Source organism: Xenopus laevis, chromosome 4L (assembly GCF_017654675.1).
Source record: "Xenopus laevis strain J_2021 chromosome 4L, Xenopus_laevis_v10.1, whole genome shotgun sequence".
NCBI classification, from domain to species: Eukaryota; Metazoa; Chordata; class Amphibia; order Anura; family Pipidae; genus Xenopus; species Xenopus laevis.
Genome location: NC_054377.1, coordinates 15,364,887 through 15,388,625, shown reverse-complemented (window position 1 = coordinate 15,388,625; position 23,739 = coordinate 15,364,887). Strand labels below are relative to the sequence as shown.

At 39.5% G+C, this 23,739-nt stretch overlaps 1 protein-coding gene across 2 annotated transcripts in view; it reads right to left on the bottom strand.

The window, feature by feature from the left end:
- The window catches only part of bdnf.S (brain-derived neurotrophic factor S homeolog), a 66,836-nt gene that overhangs the window by 27,775 nt on the left and 15,322 nt on the right, over positions 1-23,739 (bottom strand). The window contains 1 exon segment of one of the 2 annotated variants that reach the window (NM_001085482.1): positions 10,861-11,147. The exons of the other annotated variant lie outside the window; for it this stretch is intronic. The gene's annotated coding sequence lies outside the window, so the exon portion shown is untranslated. 2 annotated transcript variants of the gene reach the window in all.

Sequence of the window (23,739 nt, the reverse complement as noted above, 5' to 3'; positions counted from 1 at the left end):
GCCCCTTCTATTGATAATGCAAATTACTCCCTGCAGCAGTGGTTCCCAAATTGGTGAGCTACCCCACTTTGAGGGGCCTGGAGCAGTGGTTTGGAGTTCTGAAGGTCAGTTAGAGTGAGACTATGCCAGTTTGCCCTTCAAGGTACTCCTAAAAGTTTATCAGGAAGGTAGAATACATGGGATTTGGGTGTGAGCACTTGTTCTGTTCTATATGTTATTAAAGTGTGGCTCAAAGTTTGATAGGAGTTTGGTTTTATATATAACTGTAATCTTGTTAGGGGGACCCTTATGAAAGGTTTTACCTTCAAGGGGAGATTGAACATTTACTGCCCTACAGTATAGGAGTTAGTAACTGCTGTAAGGCATAAACCTCAAAAACCTGGGCCACGTGTTTCTCTGACTCCATTTATTTCCCTACACATTTCTCCCTTTTCCCCCACATTAAACACAGTTTACCCAAACTATGGGTAGTTCCTTTGTTTCCATCATACTGATCATGGATAATAATGGGTATAAAATCCCTTCAAGGCCCAGACAAATTAGAGTCACAACCAGTTATACTCAGAAACTCCCTTGATCTGCATATTTATCCCTTGATCTGCCCATTTATTATAAGCCTTGTCCCTTATTGTTGTCCATGATTCGAAACTGTCCAAGTCATGAACTTTGGAAGCAGGAGCTCATGGTATAAGTAAATGTATGCCTGGATTAGTAGGGCTAGTAGAGTATACATGCTGAAGTCTTTAGGGGGCAGGCCTGGACTGGCAATCTGTGGGTTCTGGCAAATGCCAGAGGGGCTGCTATAAGGTGCCATAGAAAGTCACTATTTAGTGGGCTGGTGGAGGCTGTTTGGGCTTCTATGTGGGCTGATTGGGCCTCTGTGTACTTTAAATGCCAGGGTCTATTTTAATTCTCAGTCGGACCTGTTAGGGGGTCAAATAGATATGGGTCTCCACTCTCCAGGTGGTATGGCAAGATGAGAAGAAAGCAAGATGGAGACTGTAGGACAAGACCAGTGTGGCCCAAGCTACAGCCCTAAAGTGGTTGTTGCGGTGTTTACTGTCTATCAGTGGGTGCTAGGAATTTTATCTGAAGGGCTAGAGGTTGGCCAGACCTACTCCATATAACTAATTAGTCCCACTTACAAGCTCACTACTAAAGACAGGCCTGCACACTGCTGGGACCTGATAAGTAAGTAGTTGTGACAGAATAATCAGGAAGACATATTGCATGTGTGCTAATTATGTATTTGTATTAAAGCCAATTTTGTTTTACATCTCACACTTTTTTCGACACAATTCCATATTTGAGACTAGCTATATTTGTCTTTCACACGTTCTAAAGAAAGTATTGTGTTCCGAACTGCCAAAAAATTACTCATCCCTCCACCGCCCTCCTGTAATTCACAGTTCATTTGTTTCTAAATTTCCACTGCCGCCACAAATAGATGCCGTTTACATGAATATCCAGGAGGCTGGCGGATCTACCTCAGTACCTCCTGAAATGAAAACAGCATTGAGTCTCTGACTGCACACTGTGCATTAAATTCGAGTTACTAGAAGCATAAATAAGTGATGACTATTGATCGCGCTGTGGTAACAGGCTAAAAACTGCAACACTGTAGAAAATATTAATCAAATATCAGTCAAGGGTGGTACCACACCAGCTGCTGATTGAATTGGACGTTACATTCATACTCTTTTCAGCTGGGGAAGAGTGAAAGCCTTCTCAATCAGGGGTACCATTGCCATGCCACTCCCAATTCCATCAGTGATCTGTAGCCTTCCACCAATGGTAGCTGAGTTTCTGCAACATCTTGAGGCCCATCAGATGGACCTTAAAATCTGTAGATCGGTTTTTAGTATCATGGTGGGCAAAATATATAAAATTCTAAATAACTGAGGGTCAAATAACATTAATCTTAAGGTGTCATACAAAGAAGTCTATCAAAACTTGAAGTAGAGTTAGTTGGCCAAATTGTCTCCTACCATATAAACACACAAGTATTTTCATACTCTAAGGCTGTGAACCCCAACCAGTGGCTCGTGAACAACATGTTGCTCACCGACCCTTGGATGTTGCTCTCAGTGGTCACAATAAAGGTGCACATTTTTGAATTCCTGACTTGGAGGCAAGTTTTAGTTGCATAAAAACCAAGTGTATTGCCAGACAGAGCCTCCTATAGGCTACCAGGCAGGGGCTTTCAAATAATCAATCAGAGCCCTTATTTTCCACCCCCGGGAAGTATTTTCATGCTTGTCTCGCTCCCAAACTCTTTCTACATTTGAATGAGACTCACATGTAAAAAAAAAGGTTGGGGACCCCTGCTCTAAGGTGACTTCTAATATCCTCATTTTCGTTACAATGGGGTTACATTAAATTCTATAAAATTCACAAATAAGTCATGTGACACAAGTGACCTCTTGAGGCTCCAGTTATAACTGATGACATCATAAAAGCACCATTAATACGTATATGTTTTACAGTTTCCTTTCGGTGGATGTGTTTTGTATAAAACAAAACCCTTGGGTGGTCAATTTAGTGTGTACTCACATACAAACGTAATGGAAAACATCTATAAACCTTGCAGCAATTATGGTGCCCTGGTGCCTATAGTGCTGGTATATAAGCCAGTTGAGTTATTGTCCTCTAAACTAGCCTTTGTCCTCTAGCCTCTGACTGAAGGACAAAGGAGGACTGCTACTTTAAAGGGGAACTACTCCCAATCAGCTGTTCAATACATATCAATTAAACATATTCAGTAGTTTTAAAGTTATTTGTAATTGCATCTAAAAGTAGCATTTGTGTATCCATTCATGTTCTCTGGTTCTACCTCTTGTCTAGCTTCTGCTGCATTGTTTCAGGAGTCAGAAACAGCAGTGCAGAGAATCTAAACAGTCAGACCGATATTGCGTTCCGTTGCATTTACAGATAACTTGAAAACCACTGAGCGTGTTTAATTGGTATATACTGTATAGATGCTTACAATGACATCTTCTTATGTAATCGTTTTTGGGTAGAACTCCCCTTTAAATGCGAAACATCTTCTACATTCCTAGCAGAATTAAAATCTTAAACATACATATTGAATAATGTTGCAAACGTATCTTTTCACATAGTAGAAGAGTCGTCCAAACAAAATGCACCTAAAACATTGCTTAAAGGGATACTGTCATGGGGAAATTTTTTTTTTCCAAAATGAATCAGTTAATAGTGCTGCTCCAGCAGAATTCTGCACTTAAAATCCATTTCTCAAAAGAGCAAACAGATGTTTTTATATTTTGAAATCTGACATGGGGCTAGACATATTGTCAATTTCCCAGCTGCCCCATGTCATATGACTTGTGCTCTGATAAACTTCAATCAATCTTTACTGCTGTACTGCAAGTTGGAGTGATATCACCCCCCTCCTTTTTCCCCGCCCCCAGCAGCCAAACAAAAGAACAATGGGAAGGTAACCAGATAACAGCTCCCTAACACAAGATAACAGCTGCCTGGTAGATCTAAGAACAACACTCAATAGTAAAAACCCATGTCCCACTGAGACACATTCTCAGAAAAAACAGCAGCCTGCCAGAAAGCATTTCTCTCCTAAAGTGCAAGCACAAGTCACGTGACCAGGGGCAGCTGGGAAATTGACAAAATGTCTAGCCCCATGTCAGATTTCAAAATTGAATATGAAAAAATCTGTTTGCTCTTTTGAGAAATGGATTTCAGTGCAGAATTCTGCTGAAGTAGCACTACTAACTGATGCGTTTTGAAAAAAACGTTTTCCAATGACAGGATCCCTTTAAAGAAACCCTTCTGTGGAGCAGAACAGAACTGTGCCGTGAACCAATATAATTCAAGACCATAAAGTGCAGTCTGGGAGCCTGATTATTGAGGCACATGTATATGAAATCAGTAATAGATTAGCAGTGATTTGGCATGTACCATATTAACCAAACCACTTGCCAGGAGCTCAAACTCTTTTAGAAGTGGAATTCCAGTTCTGGTGTATCGCATGGTTTAGATTCCTTGAAAGGTCCAATGTTAATAAGGGTGTTAGGCTTCTTGCTATGCGAACAGTTACACACAGCAAAACACTGTAAGCAAGGACAAACTGAGCCTCAACAACAACGTTTATTGTAATTGTGGAAAGCATCTGCTCCGTCTGTTCTTATTTATATATTTTTTTTTTATTCCCTTCTCAAAACTATTTTGAAAGCCAAACTTTTTTAAGCATTGAGGGCTGGTATTTGCTCCTATACCACAGGGTCCAAAATTGGGTAGCTTTAGAGAGGCCAAAGAAGAGTTTTTCTAATGGGATGGGGGGACAACATTAAGGCCAATTAGAGTCATATTTGTAAATATGTTTATTTTTGGGCTCCTGAACACTTATGGTGCTTTAAAAGGTCAACGCCTTATGTTTTGTACTTCTGTACCAGCCCACGGCCACCACAGTCTTTTGGCAGTGAAGAGCTGTGCCTTCAAAGTGCCTTTAGCAGCTTCCCATCTTCTGTTGATTCATAGCACATGTTCTGTTGTCCGTTACTGACTCACACAGTACACAGTATAAAATTTTAAAACATTAGTGACTAATTCACATTCAGATTACATGGTAAAGAAGAAAAGAAACCAGTGCATTCTTCATTGGTATTGACCTAGAATCAGCTGGTATCTAATGACCCCCTAAGCATAGATTCTCAACAGCGGCCCAGAGCATACTGAGCATGTGCAGTGTCACTGACCCTTGAAACATGACCTAACAATATCTGAAGATAAGAAGCTGAAGAGGACAGGCAGGTGTAATATATAAAACACACAGCATTTCTAGTCATATTATTTTTAGGCTTTAGTTCTCCTTTGCCCCTGGGCAGTAACGCATAGCAACCAATCACATTTTTGGTTTCATTGTTCTACAGATGGCTGAGAAAAGCTAATCAGATAATGGTTAGTGCTATCGCTTATTGTCGAGGTGCAAATTTGTCCAATCTTGCTAAATGACTCAGCCTTAGCACTAAAGGCACTAGGCAACTTTAAAGGGCATGTAAAGGCAAAAAAAAATAAAATCCCATTTTTACTTTCTTTATTGAAAAAGAAACCTATCTCCAATATACTTTTGTTAAAACATGTGCACCGTTTTTATAAGAAACCTGACCTATATGCAGTGAAATTGTCCCTTCATTTACTGCTGTGGATAGGAATTGTCAGACGGTCCCTAACTGCTCTGCAGGGAAACAATCATACTTATGAACAGCAGGGGGAGCCCCCGCCTTACTTCCCAGCCATGCAGAACTCAAGCAGCTTTGTTTATTTCCCTGTTTTGATCATTTATGACAATCCCTAAGCAGCCTGGACCACACTGAGCATGTGTGTAGTCTTGGTCTTGCAAAGAAGTTTAACAAAGTTACAAGATGGTGACCCCCTGTGGCCAACTTTAAAAGCATAAATCATTTGTTTGATTAGGCTTGTGGTGCAGTAAGTTCATGTTTATGTTTAGTATACAAAATACAGCATTTCTAGCCTTATTCTATTTTAGACTTTACTTTCCCTTTAAGCACCAGCCGTTAACACCACACCTGATACAGTATGTGCCAATAGAACAACCTTATTGGCCAACACCAAGATCAACACCAATTTATTTTGCAGATTGGACATGACAACTGCATATTCATTCCCTGTTTGGTAGCAGTCTCCCCTTTACTTTAACTGTATTGGAAATATTATACTCAAGAAGTAATGGTTCCACCACTAGAAGCTACTGCCATTGTTTTGTCCCTGTCTGCACAGGGCATGATAACTTACACTCACAGGTGTCACTACATAAAACAATGACATTCTTGACAATTCTATGCTTTCTACTTTGTGGCCACAGTTTGGTAAAGGTCCTTTCCTAGTTCAGCAACACAAAGTGCACAAAGTAAGGTCCACCCAGAATTGGTTTGTTGAGATGGGAGTGGAAGAACTTGACCTCAACCCAATGAATTAAAACACCCATACGACCCAGGCTTGATCCTCAACATCAGTGCCCTACATATGACCAACAATGATCCAACATCTTGTGGAAAGCCTTCCCAAATGAGTAGAAAGTAAGGACAGTGTTAGCCATATCACTGCAGGAACCAAAAGCTGTTCCACCCACAGTATTCCTACACATGGTATAATAACAAAGACAATGCTACCATTGAGGGCAGGAACTCTGTTGCTACTGTTTAATGTAAACTATGTTAACACTACAACTACTAGTAGGCCTCCCATCATATTTACTACCAATGATAGCGCCACCCCCGGAGCTACTGTAAATATTGTAATAACCATGCCAGTAGTAATGCTGGTAGCAGTTCCACCTGCCAGAACTACTAGAAGTATTGTAATAGCCATTCCAGTATTATGGAGATGGCAGTCCCACCTGCCAGAACTACACTACTGTAAATTTTGTAATAGTCATTCCAGTATTATACTGATGGCAGTTCCACCTGCCAGAACTACCCTAAATATTGTAATAGACATGACAGTATTTATGCAGATAACAGTCCTACCTGCAAGAACTACTGTAAGTATTGTAATATCCATACCAGTAATATACATATAGCAGTGCCACCTGCCAGAACTACTGTAAATATTGTGATAGCCATGCTAGAACCTATGCAGATAGCAGTTCCACCTGCCAGAACAACTGTAAATATTGTAATAGCCATGCTAGTACTTATGCAGATAGCAGTTCCACCTGCCAGAACTACTGGGAGTATTGCAATAGCCATGCTAGTACTTATGCAGATAGCAGTTCCAACTGCCAGAACAACCATAAATATTGTAAAAGCCATGCTAGTAATTATGCAGATAGCGGTTCCACCTGCCAGAACAACTGTAAATATTGTAATAGCCATGCTAGTACTTATGCAGATATCATTACCACCTGCGAGAACAACCGTAAATATTGTAATAGCCATGCCAGTCCTTTTATTGATAGCAATTGCACCTGCCAGAACTACTGTAAATCTTGTAATAGCCATAGCATACTGTAAATCACTGGTTACTGAGGAAGAGCCACAGAGCAGAACTTGCGGCAAAAAAGTGCTTTATTCCCACTACTTTTTTTTTGTAGCAAGTTCTGCTCTGTGGCTTTTCCTCAATAACCAGTGATTTATGCTTGAGCTGTGGTGAGGGTGTGTACTGAGTATATAGAACCTAAACTGATCACCTTCACATGCCAGTCCTTTGCTGCTGGCAGTTGCTCCTGCCAGAACTACTGTAAATATTGTAATAGCCTACTTTGTCAATGATAGTCATCGTTTATTGTTATCTCTTATCCATGTTAGTGCTATTGCAGAGCTACGTTGTAGAATACTGCATATTTATCTGTTCTGTCAGCCAAGAGATGCTAATGGTTCTACCGCTAGGGCTCCGGGATACAGTGTACAGGCTCTGTCAACAACAAAACTGATAGCTATTGCCCTGCCGGAATATGTGTCCTCCTGCATGTCTACTATTAGCCCTGTCAACGAGAGCAATGATAATGGATCCAGTACTAGATCTTCTGTATACGGTGTACAAGCCCTGTCAACACCAGAGTTATTGTGTTACCAAACGACTGCATGGCTTGCATCAGCACAACTTGACTCATAGACGCCAATGCTCGAAGGGAAACTGAAATCAGCAGCAGTCTCCTTAAGGTAACTCCTTAAAGCATTTTATAAATAATACCAGAGCTATATACGTCAACGGCAGAATGGAAAACTTTTGCGCTATCCCTGGGACCCTTAGAGAGTTCTATGAATGGCTTGCCCCAAGAGGGTTAAATGCAACAAGAAAACACAGTGCCAAATAAAACTAGAGCCTTCTTTACAATTAGAGCCTTGCATCAGATTATATTCTTAATATATACAATATATATAGCAGGGAAAAAACAAGAGGCAGATTGCATGTACGTACTGTATATATTGAATAGAATTCTGGAATATCTATGGAGGCTTTCATAGTTCTGCTGAAGTTATGACTTGATTACATAAACTGAGGCTTTTCCCTTTTAACGTCACGCTGCAAATATCTAGAAACCACTGAGCCTCTCTTTGCTGTGCCAAGAACATTCTTGTAATGGTTCCTTAGCACAAGGTTTCACTCATCCCAACGAAGCCAAAACTTGCGAATTCCTGCTGGGATATTAAGAGAAATTCCAATATAGTCCTTGCCCAAACAATATTTCAAGCTCAGCCTTTCAAAAACATTTACATTCTCTATCCACGTGGTATTCGGACTATGCGAGTAAACACAAAGGTCGGAAAGAATGTACTGCAAGCAGCCATAAAATCTTGGGCGTCCACGAGCATTAAAGTGTCCTTGTTTTATTTACTCTTTCCAATGCTTAATGGATTTTCATTTTTGTTTAGTAATATCCAGCTGGAATCCTAACAATTTGGGCAGCAAGTGCTTCGCTGCTGGCCCATAGAGGGCACCCTCAGCCTTCTGTAAGGCAACAATGGTCAAATGAAAATACAAGGAATGGATGTCTCTTTTCTAAAGGGGAGGGGGGGAACAGAACACATTCTTTTGATGTGCAGGTACACGCACGGCTTTATGGCAAATCACTCTGGTCGGATCACTTATGGGGCACTTACTTTCACCGGAGGAGCTGCAAAATATTAACACTGCTGCTAAAGCTGCATTCTGCACATGTGTATAAATAAAGAATTTTGGAAGGGTGGGTGAGGTTGAACAAGGGGCGGGGGGGGGGGGGGCTTCCGATTAAGAACAGAGAAATAGAGAACAATTGAGAGCATTCAATTTCTTAACCCTTTGCTGGGAGACCATCGGCAAACTCATTTCCAACACCACCAATGTAATGGAACGCTTCCCTATATAAACATATAGGAAACAGATATTTAACATCATGCAAGTCTGCTAGGGAACATGCACCCTTTCATTCCCAGAAACAGAAGGCATGCGACTTGCTTTAAGAAGGAAATGCAGAGGGAAAAATACTGATTCACATTTAGCTGTCTGCTGTGTCTTCTTTAACTAGACTGCTAAAACTGAACCAGAAATGAGAGAAAACAAGCTAGACATATACCGTGGGGTTGTACAAGGCTGATCTTGCAGAAAGAGATCATAGCGAAAAAAAAAAAGCAGCTTTGACTTGCTCCCTTTAGACTTTAGTGCGTAACCCCCATTGTCATCAAACAAGAAAGTCATCCAAAAGATCTGCTTGGGGAAACAAAAGTGCTCTCGTTGTCACCTATCCCAGGCAGAAAAGAACAGGACTAGAGGAGTTTCCCCCTGCCAGGCTAATGAGCCTATACGTAGAATAAAAGAGCTATGTTATGCACAAAGAGCACCCGAGCAGAACAGGGAGAGAGCTGTAATGCGCACGGTAATCCTCCCATGCAAACATGCAATTATTTCCGTCCTTTGCTAACCTACCCTAGGACAAAAGGCTCCTTGCTGGAGATCAAAATAAACCCAACTCCCTCATCTCAGAACGTTGTCATGCTGGAGTAATTTCCAAAACAATGAAGTGCCCACGGCACTGTGCAACTTGTGTTTCCTGTACTAATAGAGTCATATATATATATATAAAGTATATACACACACACATTTATATATCTTCTCATCTAGTCTAACAGCAGCATTATTAAAAGCAAGTCCATCCACACTGTACCTGCACTTTATGTTCTGGTTAGTCCATCATCATAGTCCTACCTTTTTTTTTTTTTTGATTTTTGCCAGACTTTTATAGATATATAAATGTTTTAGTCGGAGACAGGTAACCTGACCAAAGTTTCTGTCTGCAAAGTCATCCTCCCATGCCGGAGATTAGAAAGCAAATTCATGCTCTGTCTGACTGATAGACACCAGTTTCCAATATCTCATCAAATCTTCATGAGTCGGATCAGGATCCCCTGCTTCTCTTCTCTGCCTGCCTCTCTCTCTCTCGCTGCCTGCCTACTGCTTGTTGAGTTTAGCAAGGCGTTTAAGCCCAGAATGTCTTGCCTTTTGTCAGTGAGAAATTATTTAGAACTCCCTTTGTATGTCTATTGGACAAAACTTCTAGGCAACAACTGCTGCTCGCTTAAAGAGACAGGGCAGCTTTTTCTACCCCAGCAATCATCATAAAAAAATAATAGGTACCTGACTTTAGCAGCTCCCTGACCCATTTTTTCCCCCCTTCCTAATATCCTCTGCCAAGGCTCCGAAATGAATGCAACGACTGCACAGATGTAAAGCAACCATTCAAAGAGATCGGGACTGAATATTTGCTTATTATTCTCCACAATGCAAACCACCTGGGGAATTTCTTTATGGAAGTGCGGAGGGAGAAAGAGGGAGCAGGGAGGGGAGAGAGGGAGGTCTGGCTGCACATTTGGGATAAAAATATATTTTGCTGAAAAGCTGAGAAGCTATAAAAAAAGAACACACTGCTCTGCACAGAAATACTTTTTGAAAAAATACGTATTTACATAAAAAATTAAATTACATTTCAGAAAGTTATTTTATTCAATTTTTTTCAACCATCAGAAACAATTCTCCATAACAAAATGAAAACTGATCCGCAAATGCATTTATGGTCATTTCATATGCTCACATTAAAAACACATAAATATTAAACCCCGTGTAAAAAATAGCATTTTGTTTCACAGTTCTTCCTAGATGAAGTGAAAGAAATGTCGCTTAAGGTGCATTCTTATTTCAATACTGCACCCTTACTGACCTCTTCTATTAAAAATGCAATCAAGATAATAACAGCATTCTTTATTAATGACTGCTCCAGGTAACAGTACCCTGTGGTGTGACAGGGAGGCAGCCACAGTTAGAGATTAAAAAAAACTCATTAAAACTGCAGAAACAGGTAAAAAAAAAAAAAAAAAGAAGAATTGGACCCACCTTATTTTAGTTAGTACTTGTCAAAGAACACATCAACACACTTGTATTGGGGATCTCAGCTGAAACTCTGGATAATATAGGTTTTGGGTTTTTTTGTTTGTTGGGGTGAAGTTTTCTTTCCAGCTTTCCTTGGGAAAAAATTAAAAGGCTACAAACAATAAACAACGGGAGGAAAAAAAAAATAATTCAGGCTCTTCGTGGGCTCTCAGCGAGTGATATTTAAATTATTGATAGTGGAAGCTGCATGGTGGACGTAATGGCATCTCTTCATTAAATGGCTCCATTTGATCTTGTTGGAGAGAGAGAGATTTCATACTAGTGTAACTCAATGGGGTTACACACTGGCTGATCAGCCCTCTGGAGCTGTGAATGGGATGTGGGAGGGAATCCACATTAGTCTCTTCCACTCTCTTTGACGTGGGTTGTCACGTGATACTTTGCCAGCCTCTTAAAAGACACACTACTGAATGAATTACTCGCATCACACAAGTCTCCCTGCAGTAAAGAGACAGAATGAGTAACTCTTTCACTGCTGGGCATGTCACTGAGATGCAGTGTCTGACAGCCAGAGCCCCTAGAGGGTTAAATATATCAGCAAAAGCTCAAACTTCCCCTTCTCTCTCTTTTAATTTTTCTAATTCTGCTACCTGTTCTTCCTCTCTTCTCTATTTTAGTTTTTTTTGCTTATTTTGTTTTTATCTTTCTCCTCTAGACTTGCTTTCTCTCTGTTTCTTTCCCTCTCCCCTCTTTTCTCTTTCATACTTCTTTTATCTCTTTGCCCCTGCTGTCACATTTCTGTAGTTTATTATCTCCATCTTTTAGTTCTATCTTCTCCTTTAGTTTTCAATATCCCACTTTATTGTAATAATCTATTATTCCCTCTGTAGATCCATTTGTCTTTCTCATTCTCATTCATTGCATCCCTTCCTCCTCCTTTACTTCTCTTTCTACCCTCACTCCATCCCTCTCTCTCTCTCTCTCTCTCTCTCTCTCTCTCTCTCTCTCTCTCTCTCGCTCTCTTCTTATCTTCTTCCTTGTCTCACTTTCTCTCTCTCTTTATTTCTCTCCTATCCCCTTCTTTCTTTTTGTTTCTACAACCCCCTCTTTCTCTCCCTCTCTCTCTCTCTCTCTCTCTCTCTCTCTCTCTCTCTCTCTCTCTCTCTCTCTCTATCTCTCTCTATTTCTTTCTCTTCTATCCCCTTCTTTCTTTTTGTCTCTACAACCCCATCTCTTCTCTCTGCTCTGCTTCAGAATAATATTTGTGCGGCGAGACAATAATGGTGTCTGCCATTTTTTTATTTTATTTATTTTTTATAATGTTTACTTCCCAGGATATATCATTAAATATGTGTGTTGGCTGCTGCGGTTACTTTGAAAGACGACTATCAATGACGATGGCTGCATTCATTCAGGAGCCCATGTTTTATTAATTTCACAATAAAAGTTGCAATAATTAATTTTTTTCGCATCTGACAGGGAAGCGAGGTGTCTGCACAAACCCTGGGCAGACTGTAGTAAGACCTTTAGCCCTTGTGTTATCTTCACTCTGTAATATGAATTCTAGCTACTGTAATAACCTTTATTGGCAAAGCCCACCATGTCTGTCACTTGGATATTAGGGATTATAATCTAACAGCCCCAGGCTGCCCATGTTTCTCTGTACAGTGATCAGGCGAGTCTCCCTGCTATGTCTCTCTATGGTGTGAGAAATACAGATTTTGTGGGTTCATCAAGGCACATGTGCTGCAGGGATCCCTAATCTCTTCACAGACGTTTCAAATATTTTATATATCACTAATGATTAATATCCAACAATCCATGGGCACATTCTGCATTCTAAAGGCGTGATCTGTCTGTCTATCTGTCTGTCTGATCTGTCTGTCTATCTGTCTATCATCTATCTTTGTCTCTCTTACTATAGATGTTTGTGCATCAGTCAATCTATATACCTATCTGTTTGTCTGTCACTTTCCATCCATTTAATAATCTGTCCTGTTTGTCTGTCTATATATCTACCTATTACTTTACCTATTTATCTATTATCCTTTATGTATATAGTGCTTATATATTCCACAATGTTTTACTTTGTCATCTATCTATCTATCTATCTATCTATCTATCTATCTATCTATCTATCTATCATCTATCATCTATCTGTCTGTCTGTCTGTCTGTCTGTCTGTCTGTCTTTCTCTGTATCTATCTATCTATCTATCTATCTATCCATCTAATCTTCATCAATAATTATACTTATTATAATTATACTAATTATAAAAAAAAGTATGCAGATCCAAATTATGGAAAGAGCCGTTATCCAGAAAACCCCAGATCCCAAACATTCTGCATAACAGGCCCAATACCTGTACTTACAGTCACTATCTGTCTTTCCATTCCTGCCACCCTCTATCAATCTCTCATCTTCCCTGTTTAATCTTCTCTACAGGTTTCCAGGTCTGAACCCCAGTTCTTTTCCTCCCGACAATTATAGTACTCCTTTAATATATACTGATGAGCCTTAGTCTAGATTAAAGGATATAATAAACATTTTGCACAAACATTTGCCTTCCCAATGAGGCCCCATTAGTATTTTCCCTTTATCCTTTCCCTTTATCCATTCACCCCCGGCCATAAATTAGCCTTCCCAGTGCCATGATTTTGTGAAGAAAGCTTAAGAAGTCGTGAGAAGTCAGATTTGGCAATGCTGCCTTCTATGCTATTAATAATTTTAATTGGATGAGGTCAATTACAACAGCATTGTGTCTCATTATGCTGCACATGACGCTCCTGACTCACTGATCTATTTGGATTATAATTTATACATTATGGAACTGAGGCTGATACTGATAGCTGGCCCAAGGGGCGTGCCTGTTAGCCCACTCCAGATTGTACCCCAGCATTTACGTTAATTATTTGCTAATGTTACTTATTTAGTAACGTAGGCGCTAAATTGAACTAGTACAATTTCTCATTGGTTGCTATTGGCAACTGCACTTGTGAAATTTAGCACCTATGTTAATCAATCAATCCGTTTGACAAAGAGCTGCAACACCTCTTATATATTCACTGCTGCTATGGAGAGTTTCAATAAGATTTTGCTAATCTAGCCACACACTGTGCTGCTGTCAGACCATGCCCCCTTAGTTGCCTGGACACACACTTCTCTGGATTTTTGTTAGATATAACAACACAACAGGAGGTCTATGGGCAGTGCTAAGGAACCTGTGGCTATGCACTCTACTTTCAGATCATGCTTCCTCAGTTGCCTGGACGCACACTCTCCTGGTTTTTCGTAAGGGATTATAACACAATAGGAGGTCTATGGTCAGTGCTAAGGAGTTCATAGCTAGGAACTTAGGCAAGGCTAAACTGCAAACTGAGCCAGTGACAACTTCATAAAAATAAGGGCATAGGGTGGCCAATGTTATTGCAGAAAATACATTTATTAATTATAAGTTGCACTCCTGCTTCTTATCAGTTGAAGTCTACTTAATTTTTGTTCCATGGGTCCATGGGGCAGAAAGAGAATAGGTGCCACTTCATTGAGTTGTGCTACAGACAAGACTTTAACGGTAGGGTCATTTTGTTAAATATATTGGAACGGCTATGGGCTCCTTTGTCAAGCAAAAGTATTTACACTCTTTGGGGTAATTAGAATTCACACTTAGGGACAGATTTAACAAAGGTCAAATTTCAAATTCATAGGAGTTTTTTTAAAATTCCCATAAACTCCCATGAACTCGAAATTCAACCAATTGAAATTTATTAAAAAAAATCGAATTTACAAAACTTGGGTGAATAGGATTGACCCAAAAAAGAAACTGAAGAAACTTGAATGTCAGGAAGGCTGCAAACAACTCCAAATTGACGACTTCCATTGACTAAAACAGCAATTCAGCAGGTTTTAGGTGGTGAATAGTTTAATTTGAGTTCCTAAAGGGGCCAGTGTATGATAAACCTCAAAAATCTAATTAAAATTTTTTAAAAAAATCTCGAATTTCATTTTAATAATTCCCTAGTTGAATTTGACAGTTTTGCCCATAAAAAAAAATGTGAAAATTCAAATGCGAATCCAAAATCAAAATTCGATTTCGAAAATGCGGCTTCGAAAATTCGATTTCTAAAATTCGATTTTGAAAGTTCAAAAATTTGAATGGGAAATTTGAAATTCAAATGTGAAATTCAAAATTTGAAAACTCAATTTCTAAAAATTCAAAAATTCTAATTTGAAATTCGATTTCAAAAATTCAAAAATTTTAATTGAAATTCGAATTCGAATTTTCACTTTGACCCTTGATAAATCTGCCCATTAAAGTTGAGAAGCCAGCAGTTATCTGTAAGAGAAGTTGGTTGTGGTTGGGGCTATATGTTATGTCAAAGTTGGTCTCCAACTAGGGTTGCCACATTACAAATTTACTGGCCCTTAACAAAAGACCTTGGCCCACCTTTTCTCCTCCCTCTGGCCATCTTGCAATGTGGTTCCACCCCTTTTTACATTTTCTGAAAACTTGGCAACCCTATCTCCAACATCAGACTCAACCCTTAAGAGGAATAGTAAGTAAAGGCACAAAGGGCATATTATCTTGTGTAATAATTGTTATATATTTCAGTACATTGAGAATGCCCAGTCTGCAGCTCCTCAGCTGTTGAGTAACAAGTGAGACACAATTATCACCTAGATGTCAAAATCTGGCCCATGGGGGCCTCCAGATGGACAACCCTGATCTAGAGGATTGAAATTGATCCTGAATTTTGTGATGTCACCATTGGCATATGGGCTTAGAACTTTAGTTTCAAAGCAACCACATCCTATTGTTGTAGGACAAGCCCCCCAGTGCTGAGTGTTGGATGTGGCATTGAAATCACTTATCATACAGCTTGACCCCGGGGCAAATGAATTCATGGCTCTTTATGCAAGTCACCTGCTCTAGTGACTGGGTACTTATAAGGTTGCCTCATGGGGGAATCTGAGGAGCCACCTCCATTTCACTAGGCTAGGCACAGAAGTACGTTCAAACTAAAAAAAACCCTAGTTTACTATCAAACCTGCACATCAATGTAACTACCTTGTCCCTTAAAGGGGTTGTTCACCTTTGTATTAACTTTTAGTATGATGTAGAGAGTGATATTCTGAGACAATTTGCAATTGGTTTTTATTTTTTATTATTTGTGGTTTTTCAGTTATTTAGCTTTTTATTCAGCAGCTCTCCAGTTTGCAATTTCAGCAGTCTGGTTGCTAGGATCCAAATTACACTAGTAACCATTCATCGATTTGAATAAGAGACTGGAATATGAATAGGAGAGGCCTGAATATAAATATGAATAATAAAAAGTAGCAATAACAATACATTTGTAGCCTTAAAGAACATTTTTTAGATTGGGTTAGTGACCCCCCCCCCCCCCCTGTTTGAAAGCTAGAAAGACTCAGAAGAAAAAGGCAAATAATTGAAAAGCTAAAAAATACATAATAAAGACCAATTGAAAAGTTGCTTAGAATTGGCCATTCCTTTATCCCTTTAAGAGAGACTTTACACCAACCCAAATGTATATGTTGTGTAGGGATGCACCGAATCCACTATTTTGGATTTGGCCGAACCCCCAAATCCTTTATGAAAGAATCGGCTGAATACCAAACTGAATCCAAATCCTAATTAGTCGTACCAAATGCGGTTCCAAATTTCTCAACCGATCAAAACTTTTCTGCCATTGCAATTTATCTTACCTCTATGATTTACTAAATCTACTTATTCCAGTAAGAGCCACAAATTGCAGATTTCTTTCACTAGTGTACCTACCTACCCTGTAAGAACATAGTCTTGGAGTCAAGCCATCTAACCTTAAAAGGACATCATCAAAGGACATCATCAGTGAAAAAAGACCTATTTGTTCCTAGAAGCCCCAGAGCAAACAGGCCAGCAAACTTATTGACAAGGTAGAGAAAAGTCCAAGGTTCTACACACAAATCCAGAGATTAGGTAAGTTACAGGACTGGCAGAGTTAGATAGCCAGGAGAAAATAACTGTGTCAAGATCAATGGTAACAGTAACATCTATCACAAGCATAGTCACCAGCAGGTAGACCAAGGGTGTGGTCAGGGTTCAAGGCATGAGGCATAAATAGAGAGTTTCTGCTGGGAGGTTACTGGGAATGAGGTGGATCTGTTAATTCTTACCAAGCAACTGGGAGCAATAGGCAGACTTCAGTAGGCAAAAAACCAATCCCAGAGGCTTAACTACAGAGTAAGCAGACCCAGCGGCTGCAGAGGGGCCCAGGAGTTATAGGGCCCCATAAGGCCCTAATTCATATACAATTTCAATAAATATTGGTAAAACAAGTCAACCTCTAGAAATTTCAGGGGGCCTGAAAAGTAATTTGCTGTGGGGCCCAGTAATATCTAGTTACGGCACGGGCCAATCCTTATGTTATGCCTCTGTAAGATAGATATAAGGGCAGGAGGCTGCAAAGTATCAGGTCTCAGGTTCAAACCCAGCAGAGAACAAAAAGGGAAAAAACCTTACCGTAATAAGCTGTGCACCTCTTAAAAGAACCGACCAGTATTAAAGGGGCACCCCTAACCACCTCCTATTGCTGCTTGGTAACTTTACAAGGTCAACGGTTTAAAAGCTCAACTTATCATTGGTTTTACATTAAACAAGACCAAAGGATTAATAGATACACCCTAAAATGTCACGCCACATTTTTTTAAATAACCCAAACAAAAACACGTGATTTTCAAAAACATAAACAACAAATCGTACCAGAAAACCCATGAATGTTACATGACCCTTATTTGAATCATAGCAGCCTGATGGTTTTTTATCTTTGCATAATGTCCCTTTTACACATACATTGCCAACCAGATCCCTCAAGCATTCTGCGGCGGTGCTGGGGAATTCTGTGGCACAGAAGTGATTAAAGCACAGACTGCATTTTGTACAAGTGGACACAAGAGAGAAGTATGAACCATTCCAGCAGATTTGTTTCTCCTTATTTCGAAAAAAAAAAATTAAATAAACAATAAAGGAACAATTCTGTGATGGATAAAAGCAAATATTAGCTAGTACGTTTCTTAATTAGTGTGATGATGGGTTTGAGATATCCCAGGTTGAGATGTATATATCTACTTGTTTCATGTATAGATATTGGTTACAATAGGTGTTGCTTGGGTTGCTTTGCCTTGGTATGACTATTTCACAGGAAGGAGCAAATAAATGACAAATAAGTATGTGCATATTTCACGTTCTGCCTCAGGCAGGTCTACTGTAGCTTATTAGCTTCAGCAGAACGCGGTCAACCTTCTGAACCCTTAAAAATGTCGATACCTGGCACTAAAAGCACATTACTACACAATATCCCTATGAGAACGCAGCACTGAAAAATATAATTCGAGTAGTGTAGTGGGAAAAGGATAAAGGCTCACCATAGAGTGATCCAGGCCAGAAATGGGAGCTTATGAAAAACCCACCACAATCCACAGTGAATGGAAATTATTGTAGCAACCCAGCAGCAACAAAGAGTATTTACGGTAATATTTGGGCCCCAAATGATGACGTCAGTCTTTTCACGACCCTTCTTTGTGGTACCGGTCTTGCGCAGATAGCTGCAATCAGTTCTGTGCCAAAATGGCTGATTTGTGCCGTCTGGCATTGCTGAATGAATAAAATTCATATGCAAATCATGGGCCTAAAACAGCTGCTATCAGGTCTAATTTGTCTGACCTAACTCCCTCACTGACGAACATTGGGTACCCAGCATCTGATGAAGTGCCAGAATGAGGCATGAAACGCGTCAGGTGATCACACTCTCGTAGTACAGGAAGTATGTTTTCATGTTCACTGTTTTTAAATGTAGCCTGGAATAAAGTAACCACTGGCTGGACATTCTCCCATAACTCTTTCTCCTCTGTTTGAACTACATATTTTGCTGGATTGGAGACCAGCATTTGGAGGAGCATACAGCACCAAATTTGAGGAACGTGAGACATGGACATGTACGTTTGCTGTTATTAACAATGGTACACAGGGACCATTTTTTTTTGCAACTGCTCCCCATGGATCATATCCCATCATTATCAATAATGGATATATACCACAAGGAACCCAAAATGGATGATTAAAGCTAAAGACACACTCAAGATTCTAGTTGATAACCTTAAGTTTAGCGTGGTCCACTGAGTTTCACTTTAATGGCAATGGATACTATCCCTGTTGGTTAGTGGGGCGTATCGCATTGCGAAGATAGTGGAAGTAAATGATAACAGCTTTTAGTTCTTAAATTTATTGCCAATTCTGCAGTTATGAACTAGAGCAGGGATCCCCAACCAGTAGCTCGTGAGCAACATGTTGCTCTCCAACCCCTTGGATGTTGCTCCCAGTGGCCTCAAAGCAGACGCTTATTTTTGAATTCCTGGCTTGGAGGCAAGTTTTGGTTGTATAAAACCAGTTGTACAGCCAAACAGATCCTCAATGTAGGTTGACAATCCACATAGGAGCTACCAAATGGCCAATCACAGCACTTATTTTGCACCCCAATAAAATTTTTCATGCTAATGTTGCTCTCCATCTCCTTTTACTTCTGAATGTTGCTCACGGGTTGAAAAGGTTGGGGATCCCTGAACTAGAGAATTGACCCAGCAATGGCTCCCATAAAGTGTCATCTCTAAGTGCCCACCAATCTCAAAATTCTTACCACTTGCTTTCCATATAGAAGGAACTGCTGCTTTTGGATCTCCAACATAGTGATAATCTTTGACATCGATTACATTACAGAGGTGATTTTATGAAGAACGACCTGCAGTAGCTCACACGTTGCATGTCTCCTGATAGCAGGTTGCCTTCAGTAACATAAGTGTTTCCAAAAAATTGTCTTTTTGTTATTCATCTTTTTTCTTAAAAGCTAAAATGTTGCCTGGGTTGTTAAATGAACACAACAGAAGATTATGGGGTGTCAGGAACAGGTGAAAAACATTTGCGTAGAGTTCTCATAGCATTCACTCAGCAGTTATTGGCTGATTGGTTATCATGGGCTACTGAACAAAGGCCAACTTTGCCCACTCATAGATAGGACATAATGCAAGTATGTCCTCACAAAATTTAAAAAGGTTAGCATAAGCATTTTTCTGAAACCAAACCGTTGTTTCAGTGCCAATGAGAAGATGCTCACGGCAAGGAAGAAATCCAATTTATGAATTATTTTATTTATTCTATCTATCTATCTATCTATCTATCTATCTATCTATCTATTTATCTCTCTATCTATCTATTATCTATCTATCTATCTATCTGTCTGTCTGTCTGTCTGTCTATCTATCTATCTATCTATCTATCTATCATCTATCTATCTATCTATCTATCTGTCTGTCTGTCTGTCTGTCTGTCTATCTATCATCTATCTATCTATCTATCTATCTATCTATCTGTCTGTCTGTCTGTCTGTCTATCTATCTATCATCTATCTATCTATCTATCTATCTATCTATCTATCTATCTATCTATCTATCTATCTGTCTGTCTGTCTGTCTGTCTGTCTGTCTGTCTGTCTGTCTGTCTGTCTGTCTATCTATCTATCATCTATCTATCTATCTATCTATTATCTATCTAACTATCTATCTGTCTATCTATCTATCTATTATCTATCTATCTATCTGTCTGTCTGTCTGTCTGTCTATCTATCTATCATCTATCTATCTATCTATCTATCTATCTATCTATCTATTATCTATCTAACTATCTGTCTATCTATCTATCTATCTATCTATCTATCTATCTATCTATCTATCTATCTATCATCTATCTATGTATCTCTCTATCTATCTATCTATTATCTATCTATCTATCTATCTATCTATCTATCTATCTATCTATCTATCTATCTATCTATCTATCTATCATATATCTTTCGAGTCAATACACAGCATGATTATGATTCTATAATATCACTGTGTTTAACAAATAGGGGCAGGCAGCACCTTCCTATTACTATGCTGACTTTTTTTTTTGCTTTATTGTTGTGCCAGTGAGTTTGTCCTCTATATTCACAATATACTGGTACATTCTAAATAAATAAAATAATTATTGAATGGACGAGAAAAATAAAGCAAAACAATTCAGTGTTTTTCTCTTTTTTAGACACAAACAAGACAGTTGAAAATTGCCTTTAAATAGGTTTTTTTTAAAAAAAAATATTTTTTGTATGTGTTTATCCATTTATTTTTTCTAATGAGGAGTAAAGTGTAAGAGCACAGCTAACTATGTGCCCATTTTCTACCCATATCTATGCTCTGGGCACAATAATGCTTTGAACACAAAGGACACAAGTAAGCTCTAGTCAAGAAAATGCTCTAGGCCCAACAATGTTGTGGGTACAAGAATGTTTAGGGCACGGAAATGCTCTGGGCACAAAAATGTTTATGTTTGCCGTGGATATGGTATTGTTCTGGGCACTGAAATGCTCTGGGCATAAGAATGCTTTGAGCACAAGTGCACTCAGTCAAGAAAGAGATCAAGTATGTTTTGAACATGGGAATGCTCTTGGCAGATGAATGCTCTGGGCACAGGTTTGTGTTAGTCAGGAAAAGTCACAAGAATGTTGTGGGCATGAGACAAAGGTGGGCATTGCCATATTGCTAGCACAAAGCAGCTTCCCTGATACAAGCAATATGGTAACACATTGGAAGCATTCCCAGGTACAAATGCAAATATGCTGAAAAATGTACTATAGACATAATAAAAAGTATGGACTGTGTTGTATTGGACATCCCTCATTCTGGAAATATCTGTATTTAAAAAAAAATCCTATTTTTTCTTCCAAGGACAGTCATTTTCTTTCTCGAATGGAAAGAAGTAATAAATAAACCGAAGCAGTGTTTAAATACCTCAAAGGTTTGGTCATTGTTAAAGGAGGTGGTTTTTGAGGGTTTTTTTTTCTTACATTTTCCTTGCTCCTGGGTTTTCCCAAGTCTCTCACATATGGTTTTGGCCAAAATGACAGGCCCCTTCGTCTTTGTTTATAAGGAGCTGAAGAATGAGCTCCCAACATCATGTAAGAATTCCGACCACGGCAACACTTCCGTGTGGAATGTACCAACTGACATAATAGCTCCGTCTTCCAATCTGTCAGCTTTCGTGATGACACATGTTCTTTAAACAGTCATACACATTAAAATGAGCAGTGGCCAATACAAGTCAAATTTGGCAGGAAATTTAACTGAGAAAATAACTTTTCTTTTTTTATTTTACCGTCATGACTTTTTTTTTCTACTTTCAGTACTGTAAATCAAAAGCAAATTCTGTTCTATTCATATTTAGAAGTAAAGGGCCACTGTTTTTAATCCTTTATTTATATACGCTATATAAGGTACATCGTTCTTATCAGTCCCTGCCCCCGTGGTGTCCCAACTGAAGGTCATTATCGCTTTCACTATTGTTTGTGTGTGAATGCGATAGAGACCTTTGATTGTAAGCTCCACTGGGGAGCATGCAGTTGAAGGAGCGAATTAACCTGCCTGTATGTTTTCAGATTGTGTGAAGAAACCTGAGTATCTGGAGGGAACCCACCGACATATGGTGAGAATACCAGGAAACAACAGAAGAGGCTGGCACAAGCCTGGACCCACAAAGTAGTAGAGCCTAGTCAGATTGTAAAAGGTTTACATTTTATTCTTCATAAATAAGAAGGCCTGACGCGTTTCGTGTCTACCAGGGACACTTAGTCATAGGCTAACTAAGCCTATGACTACCAGGGACACTTAGTAATAGGCTGACTAAGCCTATGACAAAGTGTCCCTGGTAGACACGAAATGCGTCAGGTGTGGGTCCAGGCTTGTGCCAGCCTCTTCTGTTGTTTCCTGGTGTTTGCTCCCTTTGCTGAAGGTCTGGGGAGTGTGAACCTGGGCCCACCGTATATAGAGGTAAGCTCATCTAAAGCAATTAATAATATACTGCATATACTGGTTTCTTATTTGTATAGTTGGCATATAGTGAGAATATACAAACTCCTCGCAAATTGTGGAATTGAACCTAGAACATCTCTAAAAGCAACATCCAATGTTTAGTACGGTAGAGCAATTTTTAAAGGAGAAGGAAAGGCATTTTTACTTGGGGTGACAAAAGTTAGGCACTACCAAGTGATTGTATCTACTTACCTGACCCCCTGGGCCGGTGCACCAATCAGAGGAAAACTGCTGGTTATTCCAGCGAGCACCAATCGTCTTTCTTCTTCTTCTATATTCAAATTTCGCGGGACAGACTCATGTGCAGTAGAATGAAATAGCCAACTTCTTATTTAAAGTTCAGCTTTCCACTCTACTGAGCATGCACACTGAGAAGAAAGAAGTAGAAAGAAGATGATTGCTCTGTGGTGCTCATTGAAATAACGCCGGCTGCTGATGTGAGCACCGGCCCAGGGTTTCAGGTAAGTTAATATAATCACTTGGTGGTACCTAACTTTTGGCACCCCCAAGTATAACATGCCTTTCCTTCTCCTTTAATGCTTTATGACTTAGTTTCTAGCTATCAGTGAAACATTCTGGCCACTGTGGACATTTTATCCTGCACGAAACGCGTCGCTTACCTGATTGCAGGACATTCAGCCCTTAACAGTTAGTGATAAGAGATTTAGAATTAGCATTTTTTATGAAAATCGGATCATAATAAACTGGCAGTACTACTACTAATAAAAAAATAGCTTTTGCTATGGTAGGGTCCATTTCATTCAATCGCACACCTGCATCAATTGACTTCCCCTAGCCAACGAGTACACTAAGAGCGTCTGCAGATGAATTCTGAATTTTCCCCTGATACGAGGAGCCAATTAACTTGCCTGTATGTTTATGGAGTGTGGGAAAAAACTGGAGTATCTGGAGGCAACCCACCTACATATGGTG